Raw genomic sequence first — 18,553 nt, 5'->3', positions numbered from 1 at the left:
CATTGGCCTTATTCTATTATTTTGCTTATTAAATTTGACTAGGGTTATGTTGGATCTGAGACTCTAAAAACAAGTTAAGACCAGCTCCTATACTCCTCATTAGAGTAACCCTAACCTTTGTCCCAACGGGCCTTGAGAGCTCAAAGTCTCCTGCAACAGAGCTGATCAACTTAAAGAACCACTGCCCAAGTAAAATGGTACTGACTTCCAGTTCTGCTTTAAATTCACTGTCCTGAACCCAAAACTATTACGTTCTAGCTAAGTTATTCCTGGTTTGAATGAGAAAGTGGGGGCAAGGAATGTGGATAAATGCCTCGTAGAAGGAAGCATCCTAAAGAATTGACCCACGCTAGAAGGTGGCCAGCAGCAGAGCTGGATGGCTCAGTCAGCAGAGCATGCTGAGAGCAAGCAACTCTTGATCTCAGGGTTGTGAGTGTGAGCCCCACTTTGGGAGCAGAGATTGCTTAAAAATAAGAAATTTTTAAAAATCTTAAAAAAAAATTTTAAAGAACCTAATTGATCCATGCTCATTTAAACCTGTCATGGAGACTGGTGGACAACCCCCCCCCCCCATTTGCAGTAACTTTCTTCAGGAAGTAGGAACTCTCTTCCTGAGCAGGAAGCTAACTTGAGCTCTCCAGCTGTACAATATCAGCATGGGGAAATCGGCTCTCAGCTCCAGAATGAAGGGGCAGAAGCATCTCTAAAGCACTTTGCCAGTTTAATATTCACTCAGTACTAATACAAGAATAAGAAGGGTTCTAGTGTTGACTCTTGTTTTTCCATCTGGAATGGGTAAGTTGTTCACTGTATGTTGATACATCAGAGATACAAGAATTGGATTTATGAACAGATCACCTAGATTAAAATTAATATATATGTGTATATATTATTGACACATAATACACACATACACGTGTGAGTGTGTGTGTGTGTGTATATATACATATGCATACACATACATGACAGAGAGAGAAAAACAGATCCAGCAAAATTGATTGACTGGTCAAGATATGCAGCAGGTTGATGGTAAAGCCAAATCTAAAGTCCAGATTTTTGAACTACTTGTCAGGTAATTTGCCCACTGCTCTCTCTGTATAAGTCGTATAAGGCATCAGAACACTGGAAGATACGATAAGATTCATGTTTAATCAGCTCCATGTGCGATGTATTTCCTTCCCCCACCATCATTAATATTGCATTAGAAAAAGCTGAACTTCTGGCAACAGCATGCTTCTTCTTTTAAATGGGAGCCCCAAGAATTTACCCCTGCTTTTAATACTTACCCTACATGTAAATTTGCAGAAGGAGAATATCATTTTTCAGAGGTGATGATAGGAATCCATTTAATAGGAGAAACTAAAAGAGAAGAAATTATCCAGCTTGTCCTTCCCTGAGGGTAATGTGAGGTAGTGAGTCCTGCAGGCACTAGGCAAGGAAAGAGGGCTCTTTCCCAGCTCCCTCCCAGCTGTGTGCCCTGAACAAGTAACTACCTTTCTGGGTCTCAGTTCATCTTCAGAGATATTCAGAAGTTGAACTAGATCAGACGAATGACCCTGACATTCTGAGATTTCTTCTCGAGAAATTCCTGAAGCAAACTGCCTAATCTTTCAGCCAGCTGTTTCCTGCCTCTCTCTGCTAAATAAATAAGAAAAAACCTGGGATAGTGGTCTACATAGTAGACATAGTAGCAGCAGCAGCAGTAGTAGTAGTAGTAATAGCAGCAAGTTAAAGAAGAGGAACTTTGCAACTAACTCTTGCTTAGACTGAAGTTAAAAAAAAAAAGTAGTTTGCAGGCTATTGCCTTCACTTAGTACATTTAACATTCGTTCAATAAATATTTAAGTGCCCCCTATTTGAGCACTGTACTAAGGCCTGGGGATGCAGCCAGTGTAACTTGACCTCATTAAGGAAGCACTAACAAGAAAACGTGCTTTTTCAGATATAATGCCAAAAGCGACCTACAGCCTCTGAATCTGATAAGGTCTCACTCTGCACTGCCGGCTCTGGGTCCTGGGCGAGTCAAGGCCTCCCCAGCCTGCTCCTGCAGCCGGCCGGCCCATCTTCAAGGTTCCCGTCCTGGGCTACATTCAGTTCCTGAAAGGCTTCATTGATCGCCGCGGCAGAGCCGCCAACTGCCTCCTGCAAACGCTACACGTCCTAGGTACCCCGCCCCCGCGGCCCCCCCCCTTTGGGGGAGAAAAAAAAAAAAAAAAAAAAAAGATGGGGGTGGTGGGATCGAAAAAGGAAAGGAGAAAAAATACTGAGAAACATGTTTTGGCAGGCAAGGCCTTCGGAGACTACCATATGTGCTCCATATTGAGCAGCCCCTGGTCTTTGATGTTTTTTCTGAAAGTAAAGACATTATTCTTTCTCAAACTGTGCCTAAGTACTACAGACATTAAAACAATGAGGCCAGAACGGGCAGACCGGGCCCTAAGTATTTAATTCGTCCTTCACCCAAGTGCTCGCCACCGATTCGCTCCCCAGCGTGCACTCCGGCAGCTGGCAGGGCTGCCACCCCGACCTGGCCTCGTCCCCCGTTCAGGCCCGCGTTTGTCTGGATCCTAGAACACCTTCGCGCCAAGCTCGGAAGTAAGTAGTTTCCCAAACGCCCGGCGCAAACCCCCAGATGTTTCCTGCGTCACGGAAACGAGCCCAGGTTGGATCTGAAGCATTCTTACGACGGCGGGTCACGGGGCCCGCCCGGCGCCCGCGAGCCCGGCTCCCCCGAGAGCAGCGGGGCGCGCCCGGGGGGCCTCCCGCCCTCCCCGCGTTCGCGCCCACCGCGGCTCGCTGGGGCGAGGCCAACAAAGCGGGACGCTGCAGGGGTGGGCCTTTTAGGACTTGCAGAATTGTGAATCACAACGGAAGGTGCCCGGTAAATTTACACTCTGATCTTTCGGGAGCTTACGAGTCACTCAGGCGCCGATTGTAAATTCCTCCTCCTCTGCGCCTCCCTCCTCCCGCGGCCGGACACAACGGCGACCTTAAACGAGGGACCTAAGCACACCCGGGGATCCTCCGGGAACCGGGAGGCCCCGGGCGCGCCCACAGTGAGACACCCAGAGGCGGGAAATTCCCCACCGCGTGGCAGGAGGGTGACGCGAACCCGGGACCCGCCGTCGCGCGACGCGAGGCTTCGCAAGCTGGGGTCCCTCAAAGGTGGGCGGGACGAGGAGGGCTCCCACGCGGGCAGAGCAGCGCCCGAGCTCCCGCTGCTTCCGGGTCTCGGGAAGCGCTTCCGGGGTGCGCGCCACGCGCCCGCTTTCTGCGCTTACGGATAATTACCAAAGGCAACGGGCAATTTAACGCAGGGAGGGAACAGCAACGTCCGTGGCCGATGATGACGCCGGGCTGGATGACATCAGGACCCCTCAGAAGAGTCGTAGTCAAGCCCTAGTGCTCGAGCACGTCCACATCAGCTCTCCGCCGACCAGAGAAGGGGATTCCTAGGGGCTCGGAATGACCCAGGCTTGCGTGAAGCGGGGAACCAGAGCGCCCGCCTCGGCATTTGCAGTCCCACCCGTGGTCGCAGGGACTCGGACACGGCCCAGGGCCCCACTTTACCCAGAGTAAATTTACTGGATGCACGAGGAATGGCCTTTCTGTGCTCTGACCTCCAGAAAGGTCTCTGCTCCTGGTCATCTGGATTGAGTCTGACTCAGTCATGTGGGCTCAGCTCACCTTGACCCTCGAGGGTGAGGAAAGGAGCAGGCAGAGGTCACAGAGATGCGTGTCTGCAAATGGGACCGCTGGAGAGGGCTCTCTCGATGGCAAGATTAGAGGTATCCAGGGGAAAACGGCTTGTGTTGGGGCCCTGGGTTGAGATGTAAGAGCAGATCCTCGAGGTAATCTTGTATGTGAGCCTGAAATTAATGGAATGGGCACAGGCGCGCTTTTACTTAGACTTGCTCTTAAATAATTGCCGCCTTCCAAGCATCCGTTTTGTCAACCAGGATCTCTTGTCTGAGCTCCTACTGTGTGCTCAATACCTTTACCAGACCCTATGGGAGAACAAGGCCACAGAAGGCTAGGTTCTTGTTCATGAACCTGACTCAGAACTGGGAATTAGCGAAAGGAAGGGAGTTTGCCCATTAAAATTACTTCTTGTGCTGTACTTTTTTTTTTTTTTTTCCTGAAATGATTCAAAGGCACCCGGAGGAGAATATAATAATGTATGCTTGGACTTCAGGCTCAGCTTCCTTTTTCTGACCCTTTCTCAACCCGGCTTTCCCTCCTCAAAAGATTTGGAATTCCCCTTAAGGAGGGTGGGTGGGGAAACTGCCAGCCCAGGTAAGTATGGGAGCCACATGGCCTCTGAATGCAAAAAAAAAAAAAAAAAAGGAAATCATCTCCAAATGCATCCAGGCTGGTGGGGGTAGATCGAATCTGAAAGGGAATGGGAAATCTGAATAACCCTCAAGGCAGCAGACTCAGTACCCAATAGTGAGGTGTGAGAAACCGTCAACATTTGGAGCAGTGGAGTCAGGAGGGTTTTGGCAGCTGTTAGATAACTTCCTGATCTACAATAAAGTTCATGCGACCGACTGAGAGGATGTTTTCCGCAATTCCGTTGCCTGGCTACCTTCCTCCAAGTCTGCAAATTTAAGGGATTTTTCTGGGTCCCAGTTGAATGGTGGTGCTGGCTGAATGCACGCCCTGGAGGGGGGTCCTGGCAGACAGCATCTGCTCAGGTTGGACAGGTGCCGTCCAGGTGTCATTGATTTGTTGCCTCCCCAGCTCTCACCTGCAAGGGGACAGAGGCCCCTGTTTTGGAATGGGGAATCCAGGTAACCCCGCCTCCAGCCCTGTTTCCAGCCCTGGGATCTATTTGTTCCAGTCCCTACCCAGATTCTGCAAACTAAAGATTTGTTTTTGTTTCCTATGTAAAGTCGCAAGTGCCTTACTCCACCCCAGGGTCCTCAGGCCACAACAGCCAAGTTTCTGCAAGTTCATCTTCTATAATTATTAGTGCCTGACCACTGTGGAAATAGACCCAAGACATTTACTTTCTTAAGTAAAAAGAAATGTGAAGGGAGCCCATGAGCTCTTCAAGACTCCATGGGAAGCATTGTGCATTGGGAAGGACCCAGACACATGGATCTTGAACCCTCCTCTGCCTGGGCAAAGGCTGGGAGAAGGGGTAGTGGAATGGAGGCCCACGATACTTCCCACAGCCAAAATTCTCAGGTTCATCCTAGCAAAGGATCCTGTACCACCAGTGGGGGTGTTGCCCCTGGGTCCCTGTGGCCAGCTAGTCCTCACATCCTTCCCATTCCTAGAACACCTAGTCATACACATGTGGATTGGCCCACCCCACCCCCAGGCAGGAGGGCAGGGGGCAGTGCTCTTCTAGCATCAAAGGTCTGAATTTTTGCAGGGGGTTCTGGCCTGCTTTGAGGGACCATCTTTTGGGTCTGTTGAATATGGGCTTTCCGGAAGTGTAGCTGGAGGTTATTAGAACTAACTGAAGAGTGATAACAAGAATGCAAAAAATCAAACCTTGCCACCAGAGTCAGAGAATGTAAACAGGGGCAAGATCTAGAATGCACTGGTGAGTTGCAGAGGGAAGGATTTGAAAATTTCCGAGTTGCTGGTAGCTGGTGGTGGGTGGGGAAAGGGAGCCTAGCAAGCCATACCTCTTGTGGGAAAGGGAACTAAGTTTTGTTACATTTCTGGAGTTTCTATAAAGAAAATACATCTTCTCTCCCCCCCCCTTGCCCACCCAGGATGAATAAACCTATGCACGACCTTGAGGACTGCCAGGGCTAGGAATGGCACTTTCAAACCCCTTATTGGGCAAATGTCCTGGTTTTGCAAACGCAGAAACAAACTCTGTGAGACCAAGATGCTAGCTGGAGATCACAAAATCAGTAAGTCCAGAAGCCAGGACCCAACCCAGCTGTACCTGGCCACAAAGCACAAAGAACTTGCCTCTGACAGGGAGGTCAAGAGGGATCTTAGATACTTAATTCTCCAGGAGTCCATGATCTGTCCAAACTCCTGATGGATGTTGGGGGTGGGGCTGGTCATCCTTAACGAAGGAGAAACTTACCTTAAACATACTGCTGAGGAGGAATTAGAGGTAGTAAGTCTTAAGTATGCCAGGAGGGCACCCCATTTTCTGCCAGCCATAAGCAGGCATAGTCTAGTTGTTTCCTATAACTGCCTTCCACCCCCATACAACTACAAAGCCTGGAGCTCAGAGCCCACCTGCATGTACCTCGTCGCCTGGCAGGGAGTGGATGCTGAAGAAGCAGCTAGGGACTTGGTCAGTGGTGCAATCCCCGGCTCACGGCCATCATACCGAATCCAAGCTGCCCTGCTTTCTTCATTTGGATCCATTTCTTTTTGGTCTTGGCTTAAAAAATCAGTCTGGTCATTAATAACTGTAATAAGAGCGCTCTGGCGCAAGTCACCTGGAGTGACCTGGAGCCCAGAGGCTCCCCAGGGGTGCTGGGTGGCAGCTGCTAGTGCCCTTCTGTAGGGATGGGGAGGGCCTCCCCCTGACATACCCCACTTCACAGGGCTTTTCTCACCTCACTCCCTGCTGCGACCTCCCGCTGTCCCTACCCACCACCGGTGGGTAGAGCCCTGCTGGACACCAAACCTACTTGAATGTGCCCTTCCCAGGCAAAAGCCCCCAGAAATACTGAGCAAGGGAACTGGGTTTGAGAAGCCAGTGGAGACACCCAAAGGAGACAAACAAGTTTTAGTTTCCGTCATTGGAAATTCAGGCAGAATTCCAAACACCCTCCCAATTTTGTGTACGAGTATTTTCCTTTTCCATTCCCTCTCTTCCTACAGTTCCCTGTTCTTTTAATATTGCTCTCGAGTTTATTGATTCTTTTCTTTTTTTAAGAGTTTCCAGACTGCCAGTGTCTCTGAGAGGAGAGAGAGAGTCATGCCATTCTGGTCAAAGGAGGGAAAACCAAGTTCAGTTCAAACTGGCAACCTAGTCCTAGTCTCAAGGTCAGGCTCTTCCAGTTGGTGTTCCTAAAGTCCAGTGAGGTGCCACTAGCCATAAGCAGCAGCAGAAACTATGGCAGTGTGTGCTAGAGGAGAAATATGTGTATGTGGTATAGCTTTCTTTTTTTTTTTTTTAGATTTGTTTAAAATTTATTTGACAGATAGAGATCACAAGTAGCCAGAGAGACAGGCAGAGAAGAGGAAACAGGCTCCCCGCTGAGCAGAGAGCCCCATGTGGGGTCATGACCTGAGTGAAGGCAGAGGCTTTAACCCACTGAGCCACCCGGGTGCCCCAGCAGTATAGCTTTCTTAACTTGATTTGTACTAGTTTGCCATCTGCCTTGTTTGTCACCACTGAGCTAGATAATCAATAGTTGTAAAATAAAACCATGGGGAGGAGGCAAAGAGACTTAACTAGTTGGCACTTAGGAGGTCACCATTGTTTCTCCCTCTCCCACCACAACCACTCACAATAAAGTGAGTTAATATTCCCTGGTAGGGTTTTTTTTTTTTTTTTTAAATCCTATTCAATGACCACCCATTTAGCTGCCTCCAGGTTTGCAAGAGTGCTCCAGGGGCAATTAGGGTCCAGAGGTCTTAGATTAACCAGAAATTCAGGAAATGCCCCTGATCCCCAGAAATTACCTTCCATGCTCAGTGGGAACAGAGGGCTCAACAGAATGGATATAGCTTTAGGGACTCTTCACAACAATTTGTCCTCAATACCTACCTGGAATCTGTGTCCCATGCAGCATCTAACCAAAAGAGAAAAATATGGGTGTCTTACTCTCTAATCCTCCTCGGCCAGGCCCAACATCAGGAGACTAAAGAAGAAGGAAATTGGGAAAGTACGTAGACAATGGAGAGGATCTAGACTAGGACTGTATCTGTGTAGGAGAAGAAACAGAAAAAGTTTCCCTAAGCAACTCCCAAAGCACAATCGCCTTCCCGCCCACCCCCAGGACTGTGCACTCTCCTTCCTTGCTTTCCACCTTTGCCTATTCTGTCTCATCCCTCCTACCTTCCGTGAATGCCTCAGATCCAAAGCCTAAGGTGTTTTCTCGAGTGTGAGCAAACAGTCATCAGAAACCTCTCTGCAGATGGAAAGTCCGTGACACCAAGAAGCAAATACTGAACCAGTGCTGATAGGTGGGTGCACCAATAAAAATATCTGGGTGGTGGAGCTCCTAGGGTTTCACTGCCAAAAGTTGAACCATGGGTGTCCAGAGCCCACACTCAGTCCTCCCCAGCTCAGGGGTAGGTGGTCTCTTTTGTTCCCTGGACAAACTCTGGTCCTGACACGTGGAGAAAGGTCTACGGTGTCACTTGGAAGTTAGGAACCAAGGTAATTCCTTTGTTGGTCTCCCCAGGCTTCAAAGCCCCAGGCTGAAGGGGAGTGCTTTGGGACCAGTTTAATTGTTATTGGCAAGAACAGAAAATCAGATCCAGTGAATGTGAGTTTAAGTCTTCTCAACCCTGGTGTGATGGAGCAAGAAAAGTAACAGTGAGGGACATGTGTATGACAGACTCTGGACTCCTCTGGTTGTGTAAGAGATTCCTGCTAACTTAGACTTTGTCATGAACATTTTGGAGGAATAGGTATAAAGGTCTTACAGCTTAGAATGGTGTTCAAAGCTTCAACTACTTAAATCTGGATTTTCCATCACTTAAATCACTCCCTAGGAATGTATATTAGAAGCTCACGGGAGGCAGCTCATCTCCCTCTTCAAGGGCAACAAGAGACCTGACCCAGGCTGCAGGACGCCTCATGGTGTCATCAACTCTCAAGACATTGCTAGAAGCAAGAGCCTGGTAGTAAGAAAGCCTGGAGTTTGTTTGGATGCACAGATCTACGGCGTGGCCAGGTCCTCCCTCTCTGCACCTCAGTTTCCTGGCAGGCACACAAGATGTGGAAATACTCCTCTTGTGGTTTGTGAAGATTAAACATTATACAAAATGCTTGACACTTAATAGGCTCTCATTAAAAGTAGTTCTTTCTCCCATGTTCTAGAGGTAGGAGCAGGCAGATTTTATTACTTCTCTTTATTAAAAAAATTTTTTTTGAAGATTTTGTTTATTTATTTGACAGAGAGAGAGAGAGATCACAAGTGGGGTAGGGGGAGGGAGGAGCAGGGTCCCCGCTGAGCAGAGAGCCCAATGCAGGCTCAACCCCAAAACCCTGAGATCATGACCCGGGCTGAAAGCAAAGGCCCAACCCACTGAGCCACCCAGGCACCTCCCACCAAAATTAATACCTACCTGGAATCTGTGTAAGCTCTATACCCAAGGTGGGGCTTGAACTCACTACCCCAAGATCAAGAGTCACCGACTGTATGGACTGAGCCAGCTAGCCACCCCTACCCCTCTTTTTCTTGATGATAGAACTGAGGAGAGGTCCTGGAAGAATAGCAGAGAACCACCGTTAACTTCCCTGACTTTTCAGATTAAGCCTCACTCCTGCTGTGGTGGCAGATTCTCAGTCCCTCCCCGCAGGCGCCTGCTAGGAGCCCAGAACCAAGCCTAGGCAAGCCCCCAGCACTGCGGTCCCTAGTGCACCAAATGGAGCACAGTCTGCGGTAACTGGTCTCTGAAAGCGGCGGGTGGAGGTCCCGGCGCGAGTCACTCCAATTCATTTGACAGCCAAAGGGCAAGCAACTCTTGGTGTAAAGAGTGGTGGCTTCCCCTGGCGAACCTTGCTGCTTTGTGCTCTCCTCCAGAATGTTCCTTACACCGACAGGCCGCAGGGGTCTAATTTAATTTCCCCCACCCCACCCCCACCCCGGGCTCAGGTTTATGGAGCTACCCCAGATTCTCAGAGCTGCTGCAAGGCTGCCAGAGGGCGTGGGGGTGGGGGAGAGCATTGCGATTTGCTGTCTCAGAATCCCTTAATGTCCAAATGCTACCGTTGGGCCTGGAGCTCCAGAACCCAAGGCGAGGAGGTGGTGCTTATTATGCGGGACAGGACTTTCTCCTAGCTTAAGGCTAACAGGCAGGACTTGGTCTTTAAAAAATCGCCAATCTAGGCTCACACAAGTACCAAAAGCCAAAAGAATCCTCAAATCTCCAACTCCTCCCTCCGAAACGCCCCTGCCACACCTGAGGGCTTCCAAACAGGGGCCATCACCGGCACCACCTTACCAGGGTTTGGAGGTAGATCCCAGAGAGCCAAGAAGAGGCCGACTATTCCCCGCAAGATGAGAGAGCGATATTCGTTCCCATCACCGGGGGAAGGTGGATGATCTCGACCGGTCGCGTGAGGTCTGGCTTGGTGCAGGGAAGTATTTAGTAGGTCCAGTGCTATTAACTGCCTAACAGGGTGTGAAAAGTAATATGAATGTGAAATAGTGTGGGAAAATGGAGAGGTTCCAAAGCAGGAGGCGAGACCCCTCCGCCGTCTGGCCTGGAAGGCTCGGGGTCCCTGCTCCCTCATGCGTGGCGCCAGGAGGCGCTGCTACCGGACAGGGACCACGGAGGGAACTTGTGCGGGAGGCATTAAGGACCGAACGAGGGGGCGGAGCGCACAAAGACTACTACGGAAGGGGTGGGGGTGTTGGGGGCCAAGCTGGCAGCATAGAGGAAGAACCCCAGTAAGTAAGGCCTTGAGGGCTCTCCGTTCGCGGCCGCCGAGGTTGACACTAGGCATCGTCTTCGGACTTCACCACGTCTCTACTATTTACGCACCTATAAAGACCGACTTTTTACTTATTTTTTACTCATTTTATGAAACAACCAATGAATCGACTAAGTGAAGCCTCCAAGAGGTATGTGAGAGCTTTCCGCAGGAGGTGGGAGCGGAGGTGAAGTGGCAAGGTCCTAGTTGATGGAAATTTCTCCAATCGATTCCAGCTCAAGAACGCACAAACCCATCAAGTATCCCCACACATACCTTGTCCTGAAGACAAAGACTCCTCTTCGTGGTCTGACAATAATCCCCCCACCCTGGCACACGGAGGGGTTCAGACTTTTTTTCTCCGTCCCAGGCCTCAGCAATCCCTAATTGCAGGACGCCCAAACCTCAGACCGGCGACAGGGGGAGACAGACCACAGGCCGAGGCCCCGCGTTAGGTTGGTGCCCAAGCGCTTCGTCCTGGGGCGATGGCTGCGCCCTCCAGGAAGGCACTAGAGAAGAGAAGGCCTGGGGCCAGGGTCTCCCCAGTACAGCGTCGAACTACCTCTCAACCCCCACTCCAACCCCCACACCCGGGAGCCGGGCTCTGGGCGGTCTCCAGGTGTCCAGGCGCGAACCCTCTCTGCTACCATTAAGCAATGACTTTCGCAGGGCCCGTCTGGCTGGAGTAGCACTCGCGGCCCGGGAGGCCGAGGGGCAAATGCTTCTCTTTGGGATAGGTGCCACTGCATTTGCTGGGCGCACTGTCAATTTGGAAACGTGTGTGGCTGCATTCAGGGCCTGGTGCAGGAGATAGCCGGCCTACCTGTTGTGGACGTTTCCCCAGACCAGACTGTATGGAGCAGTTCGGTGACAGTGTAGTTGGCTACATATGGTACTAGATTTGGAACAGACACCCGGAATATCCTAATTCACTAGTACTAAGGCGCATTCAAGACTTGGTGGCCGGGGTCACCCGGGTTTTCTCATGCAAATCCCAGTCGACGTTCTAATTGTAAATCGGAGTTCCAGGACCTGGTTTTGAGAGGGGCGCTAATGAAAGAGAAGAGTAGGTAGGTGTGTGTGTGTGTGTGTGTGTGTGTGTGTGAGAGAGAGAGAGAGAGAGAGAGAGAGCAAGCGCAGGGACAGATGGAAGCAAACGCTCACACGGCGGGAGGGTGGGGAGACACCGGGATGGGGTCCTCGTCCATTCGCATAAAGCCCTCGCAAGTCTCCAGCCTCAGGTTTCTATCCTTGTCCCAAGTCGGGCCCCGCGTAGCCTCGTTCCCGGGAGCGGGAAGGACAGAATGTGCGGCTCCAGGTGGAGTCTTTGCCCGCGGCCCCAGCATTTGGAAAAGCCAGCCTCTGCCCCGGGCCTCCTCGGAGGGCGCCGGTGGTGGGATCTGATCCCGCAGCTCCTCCCCCGGGCTCCGCGCGCCCCAGCCCTGCGCCTCCGGCCTCACGGCGGCCAGCCGAATCGCCTTTCTTTCCTGCCTTCCCCAGTGAGCTCACTTCCTCCCAGTGCGGCTCCCTTGCGTCAGCCGGAACCGGCTCCTGGGCCCGCCGCAACCGCGGGGCGCGCGGACTCGGGGCGCACGGGACTCGGGCCGCCGCGCCTTCTACGCGCCCCTGGACTTTTCTTGGGGCGACGTCTGTGAGAGCGGAGAGAAGTCCTACTAGAAGGAAAGGAGAGGTTGAAACCTCTGCGAAGACAGGAAGTGGTTTGATTCGTGGCCAAACTTAGAGCGCGGGCAGGAACGCAGTGAGAGCGAGGCCGGGCGGGGAGATCCAGCGTGATAACCCCTTGACTCGGGCCCAGCAGCCTGCGTCTCTCTGCTTTCCTTTTTTCTCCCCTTCTCCCTGTCCCCTTGTTTCTCTTTTAGTTTTCACATGTGTTAAAAAATTCATATGCCGGCACGTTTAAAAAGCAATTTCGCATTTTAAAGTCGGCAGGAGCAGAGGGAGAATTACAAATAGGATTGGATTTAATTAGCTGGTAATTCTCCTCTCATGCCCCCATAATTAAACAGAGATTCTAGAGCTGCTTCAGGGCTCACAAGTGATTATTACAAGCATATTTTACATTTACATTAAAGTGCTGTCCCCGGGGTGTAATCCAAGATCTGGCTCCATTTATTCGGTTTTCGAACCTGAGCGCTGAAGCCAGAACGTTGCTCTCCAGCTATGTTGTGGGATGGCTTGTGGGGGCTGTTGTTTAGTTTCCTTGGCTGATTTTTAATTTTGTTCAGTTGTTTCCGGGGCGTAAAGAAAGATAGCTGAAGGCTGGGGGAGCCCTCAACCTCAGATCCCACGGAGAACTCACGCCAAAAGAATTAAAAAAAAAAAAAAACTTTTAAAAGCGTGAAATTGTGCAAAGCTCAGAGCCACCTTGGTGGTTCCCCACCACGCACAGAGAGGGCACACCCAACCCAAGTATGCGCGATCTTCAGCCCCAACAGCGGACCCGATCTGGTCACCCTATGTGGGTGGACTCTGTTTCCCTATAGAGATCCGGAAGCCCCGTTTCGTGACTATTCAATGTCTCTACTCCCGCGATCTCTTCTCCCCCATTTCATCTTTTTCTGTCGGGGACATGTACCAACCTTCCTTCCTCAGCGATTCCCTGTGAATCGTCGTTAGTTTCCTAACCGAGCCACACAGCCTCTGTCCAGGGATACAGCCTTCACCGAAACTCCAAAAAGGCACTGGAGAAGGCCTGGGACCCCAGTCTCCCTAATACGGCGTAGAACTACCATCCCCCCCCCCCCCCCCCCGCCACCGCCAAACCCCAATGCAGCCCTCGCGCGCTCACCTTGGGACTCCGCGGTGCTAGCTGTCCCCCACCCCGCCTCCACCGCCTGACAGTTTCCAGGCTCCAAGAGAAGCGCGTGTCCGTGTTGTCACCAGATCCACGAAGGCTTTTGATGAGAACTGCTTCCCTTTTGAAAACACCATTCCCTTTCCCCAAGAGAGAAGAATCTATTCTCCTGGACTGGTTTAAACACACACATGTGAAAAGTATCTCTGTTGTGAAAACATCAGCCTTTAATAATTTCTTGGAGTCGAGTAAAGACTTTCAGGAAATGATGGAGATAGGCCTGCTCAAGTAACCCATCCCCCAGATTGTCATATCTCTGGCTACCTCTTCTCTTGCCTGGCCCACTACATCACTTTTTCTTTTCTGAAAAACTGCTCTTAAGCGACCTCCTTCTTATTTATGCCTTTATTTTAAAAAAGAGATCCCTAGAAATAACAACCTAACCAGAGGAGAGGAACTCACCACTCCCAGTGTCACTAATTAGTGGCACATGCTGGCTAGGTACAAGGAGCATCTTTGAGCCCGAATCTTCTCATCTGGAAAAAAAAAATGGCTAGAACAGATAAATTCTAAAGGTCTATTTCCAGTCTTAAACTCAATACTTTCAAGACAAAAACTTTTCTCCTTACTTCTGAACTGTGTGTGTGTGTGTGTGTGTGTGTGTGTGCGCGCCTGTATGTATATTTCCAGTAAGTGGTCTGTCCAAGATGCAGATGAAGAGGACATTTTAAACTTCTAATGTGCCCTCTTTGGCTGGTTCCTCCCAACCCAGCCTTTCTCGCTGAGCATGGAAAGAGAACAGGAGGGATAGATCTCCAGAACAGTCCACTTATGGTCACATGATTCATTAAGAACCTTAATCCTCATCTGACCTGGCCAATTCAAGCATCGCAGTGAAACCTCATAAACCCAGCCAAGAGGCTGGCCAACATATGCATGCTCTAATTAGAGTTATTGTGGGCCTTTGGCTTGCAGTCTGATGAACAGCTCCAGGGCTTCAGGGGGCAGAGGGTTGGAGGTCCTTTCCACCAACCAATGCCCTTTGGTCCTACCAGGGCATCAGTTGAACTCAGTGGGTGATCTGAAAGCTAGCCCCCTGAAAGCTAACCACAGCCACTACGACTGAAAGCTGGCAGCGGGCCCCTAAGAGAGACAGGCAAGAATCTGTCCAAAGGAGGTAAAAAGGGTATCAGCAGTGAGCTTTTCTTATTATTAGTGCATCTAGTTTTACTATGAGAGAGAGGGAGGAGAAGCCCAAAGCGAAAGAAGAGAAATTTTTAACATTTATACACTTAGCAACCCTCTCCCTGAAAACACACACACTCAGAGTAATGACTACAATTTATTTAAAAAAAAAAGAAGTTAAAGATGCTTTCCAACCCGATTTACAAGGATAAGGGAAGGCGTGGTGAGGAGGCGCATGTGGGCTTGAGCCAATTTAGCAACCACAGTTCTGGCCAGGTACCAGGAAGTCACAGAGCACCCTAGATAGCAGAACTGGCTCCATCCCTGACGGGGGACTCTGTGCATGGTACTTTTTCTACAAAAGGTGTCACGGAGGATGGTCAAGGTCAGTCACTGCCAGCCATCAAGACCTTTGAGCCTCTCTCAGAACCGCTCTGATGTAACTGAAGGTGTTTTGTATAGGGAGCAATCAACTCTGGCTTTATCTTCATCTCTCCTTGAACTGTAAAGGGCAAAATACCCAAGGTCTCTCAAGTCTACATATGCTTACTTATTACATTGCCAAACTTATCTGTTGTTTTGTAATACCTGTGCATATCCCAAACCCTTTCCCCATTATTTATAACCCATTCAAGATATCTGCAGGCTAGAACATCACAAAACCTCCCTTACAGTAGGAGAGAATTTGTTACTTATTTGATGCATAACAATGTAGTACTTTCCATTGTGTCCCAATGTGTTTGCTTCAAAAGATGAAGAACCATACAAAAAGAGAGAGAGAGAAGCCACATCCCTACAACTCTAGAATGTTACAACCTCACTCTTTCTGCTTGTTTTCCTTCCTTCCCTTCTTCCGTGTTTCTTTATTCTTTGAACGCAGTCACAGAGAAAAAAAAACAACCCAGTTTGGAACTTTAGAAATCGTGTGTTCTGCATGTGCCCCATCTTCTCTTTCCCAGATACTTTTAATTACAATCAGGAGGCATCTTACACCCTGGCCAGATTGTATTTGATGAGAGCTTCTTTTAAAATTCTTCAAAGCTTCCAGGGATCTTCCCCCCCTCACTGCCAAATCCTCTGGACCAGCAAAATGGATACAAAAGGAGTAATTTGCATCATTCTAGATTCATAGAAATTATGTTCCTATTTGCTTTTCCATGCTTAGGAAGCTTGGGAAGGATGTTCAAGAAATGAACAGTGGGAGAAGCACCTGGACAGATAATGAAAGAGAGACTATTCACACGTACATTTTGTAGATTTTGAACCATGAGAATTACTGCCTATTCATTAGAATTAATTTGATCAGGATATATATGAAAGATGTTAGATGCTAACTGTATTTAGAGATAATATCACCCATTAGGGAGGAGGATCTAAAAGATCTAGAAAAAAACATGAAATAATCTTTGTTTGCTTAATTGGTCATAAGCTAGAACTATGATTAGAAAATAATATTTTATGCAGATATATGCACAAGTATAAAACTTTAGGTGAGGCAAAATGCACACTACTCCTCTCTTCCAATATCTCTCTCCTATTCCCTGATGTGAATATATGTCAGTTTAAAGCTATTTGCTACTCAAGTTAAGTCAGGTTTTACTGGGAACACAGACTGGCTGAGCCCTCAGTCCTAAGTAGAAAGGTTAAGCTAGAACACACTGTAAAGGACTGACGTTTCCTAATAGACACTTGAAAATGGACAATTTTCCTCTTTGTATGAGGAGGACAAGATCCTTTCCTAGAAATGGCTGCCCCTCCACACATATCCTTTCATTCCTCTAAGGGTGGGCTAAACACCTTGCCCTAGGACGTCTGCCCCTTTCCCTAAACTTTAACCAGGTGTAAAAGTTTTTATTTGGCAAATTCTACTCAGGAAACAATATTTTAAGCCTAAATTTTGAAAAGGGGGGTATAAATTCCTTTAGTGATGTTAACAAAATCAACCCAATTCCCCAGCACCCCCAGGTCATTAGATACCCTTGAATGCCAAAAAGACTTGGAAGTTCAAACTGCTGTGCCCTTTAAAAAGTAAGCAAACAACTCCACCCTACCAGGGGACGCAGCTCTTCAGCTAACACTAGTGTTTACATCTCCTGCAGTTTTTCCTGTTGCATAGTCCCTGCTAGTAAACAACCTAAACCGATCTCGTGGCAAAGGTCAAACTGCAAAATTATAGGGACTTTCATATTTAAAGGTATGCTATATAGAAAACCACATGGGGAATAATCTCAGTTCTACCCACTTGTGTTAATAAACAAATCCTCCCCAAACACAATATCAGATCCCCTTTTTCTGAAAACAGGTGGTTAACTACGTGATTTCCAAAGAGGTACTCTATATTGGAAATTAGGAGAGATTTCAGAAGACGGACCGGAAAAGAGAACTGGTCAATGTTTGTGAAACCCCAAAAGGTGGCATTTGGGGAGAAGGGGAGGGCAGGAAGGAAAAGGAAGGGAGTTGAAAGAGCCCTTGGTTTCCCCAGCTGCTTGCAGAAGTTGGAACATATGGAGCCAGGGTTTTCCAAAGATGACAAGGGATAGAAGAAAAAAAATATTTTTTTCCCCAAGGCATGCCTTTCCCCCAAATAAAGATACATCTTCAGGCTGGAGACATTTTTTTCCTTCCAGAGGGAATGAGCAGAGGTCACTTAGAACGAATTGTCATAATTTAGTGAAAATAACAGTGATTATGGAAGCAACAGAAGGAGTCAAGTTGTTCGTGCTAAAAAACTTCAAGATCAGGCCTGGCCCAGAGTGGGGATATCCAAACAGGTTCTTCATATTTCACGTTTTATAGACAGAATTTTCCCTAAAGGATATACTTTCATTAGGTCATAAATGCACCAACAGAGAAGGGGGGAGAGAGAAAGGGGGAGAAAGGGTAGGAGGGGTGTGTGTATGTACATGCACGCGTGCGTGCGACTGGCAAGGGGGCGCCGGCGTTCGAGTACCTCCAGGGTGAGAGGTAGGGTCTAGGGACAGAGGTGTGTGCCACCCTGGGGGCAGAGTTCTGGGACCGTGACTTGAGATCAACCTCGTTGAGGCTTCCTAGGGCTTCTGCTTTGCCTTTTTAGTTCTTACATTTCCTTTGGGTTTCACCGAAGCGCCTAATTGCCCCACGTCCAAGTACTTACTTGCCTAAAGGCCACAAGAAGGGGGTTGGGGGAGAGAAACGTGTTTTTTTCAAAAGTTTGTTAACAGTTTAACTTGGGGAAAACTTTTAGTTGGGGCCCTAGTACCTGAGCCTAGATGGCAATGAAAGGGGTTGTCTGAAGACTTTCGGGACCCCATTCCTGGAATGGAGAAGTTTACCTCTCTCAACACCCAAGGGAGGCTACTTAGTGCTCTCAAAGGAGAATGCTCACCGTGTCTGGGCTCCCTGTTGGTGCCAGGAGAGAAGGCTGCAGACCCGGAATCGCCCTGCCCCAGCTAGATAAGCCACGTTTGGCTTCTTTCAGCCCATTTCTTAAAAGTGAGTTGGAGTTGTGCAACCAGTATAGTTAGCCTCTACTGAGTCATGGAGAATATTTAAATCCACGGCGCTGAATTTCACACCTAGAAGTCGGTAGCAGTTTCGAAATTACTGTAAAACACCGCGGGGATGATATATTGTCTGTCTAGGCCAGGTTAGCAAGACACTGGCGCATACTCGACGTTTAGATCACACGCTGAAAATGCGGAGATGTTTCTATGGGGATTTACACGTGACACAGAAAAACTGAACAATTCACTATTTCTCATTTTTGATTACCTGTTTCTAAAGAAAGCATTGGCATCAAAGACGAGTTAGGTAATGTGAACTAAAAAGCACGCAGGTCGCCCAATCACAGTTCGTTGTAGTTCAAGGAAAACTGCTTTTAATTGACACCGTGTATATTCCTCTGCTCCTCTCGAGCTGCCCCCAAGAGTATTTATTCCTAGGGCTGGAAACAAAACAAGTAACTCGGTCTGCCGCATAAGAGAGCGCTCCAA

Source organism: Lontra canadensis, unplaced genomic scaffold, assembly GCF_010015895.1.
Source record: "Lontra canadensis isolate GAN:19392208 unplaced genomic scaffold, GSC_riverotter_1.0 scaffold10, whole genome shotgun sequence".
In the NCBI taxonomy this organism is placed as follows: Eukaryota; Metazoa; Chordata; class Mammalia; order Carnivora; family Mustelidae; genus Lontra; species Lontra canadensis.
The sequence above is the reverse complement of the archived record's forward strand: the minus strand, read 5'-3'. Positions refer to the sequence as shown.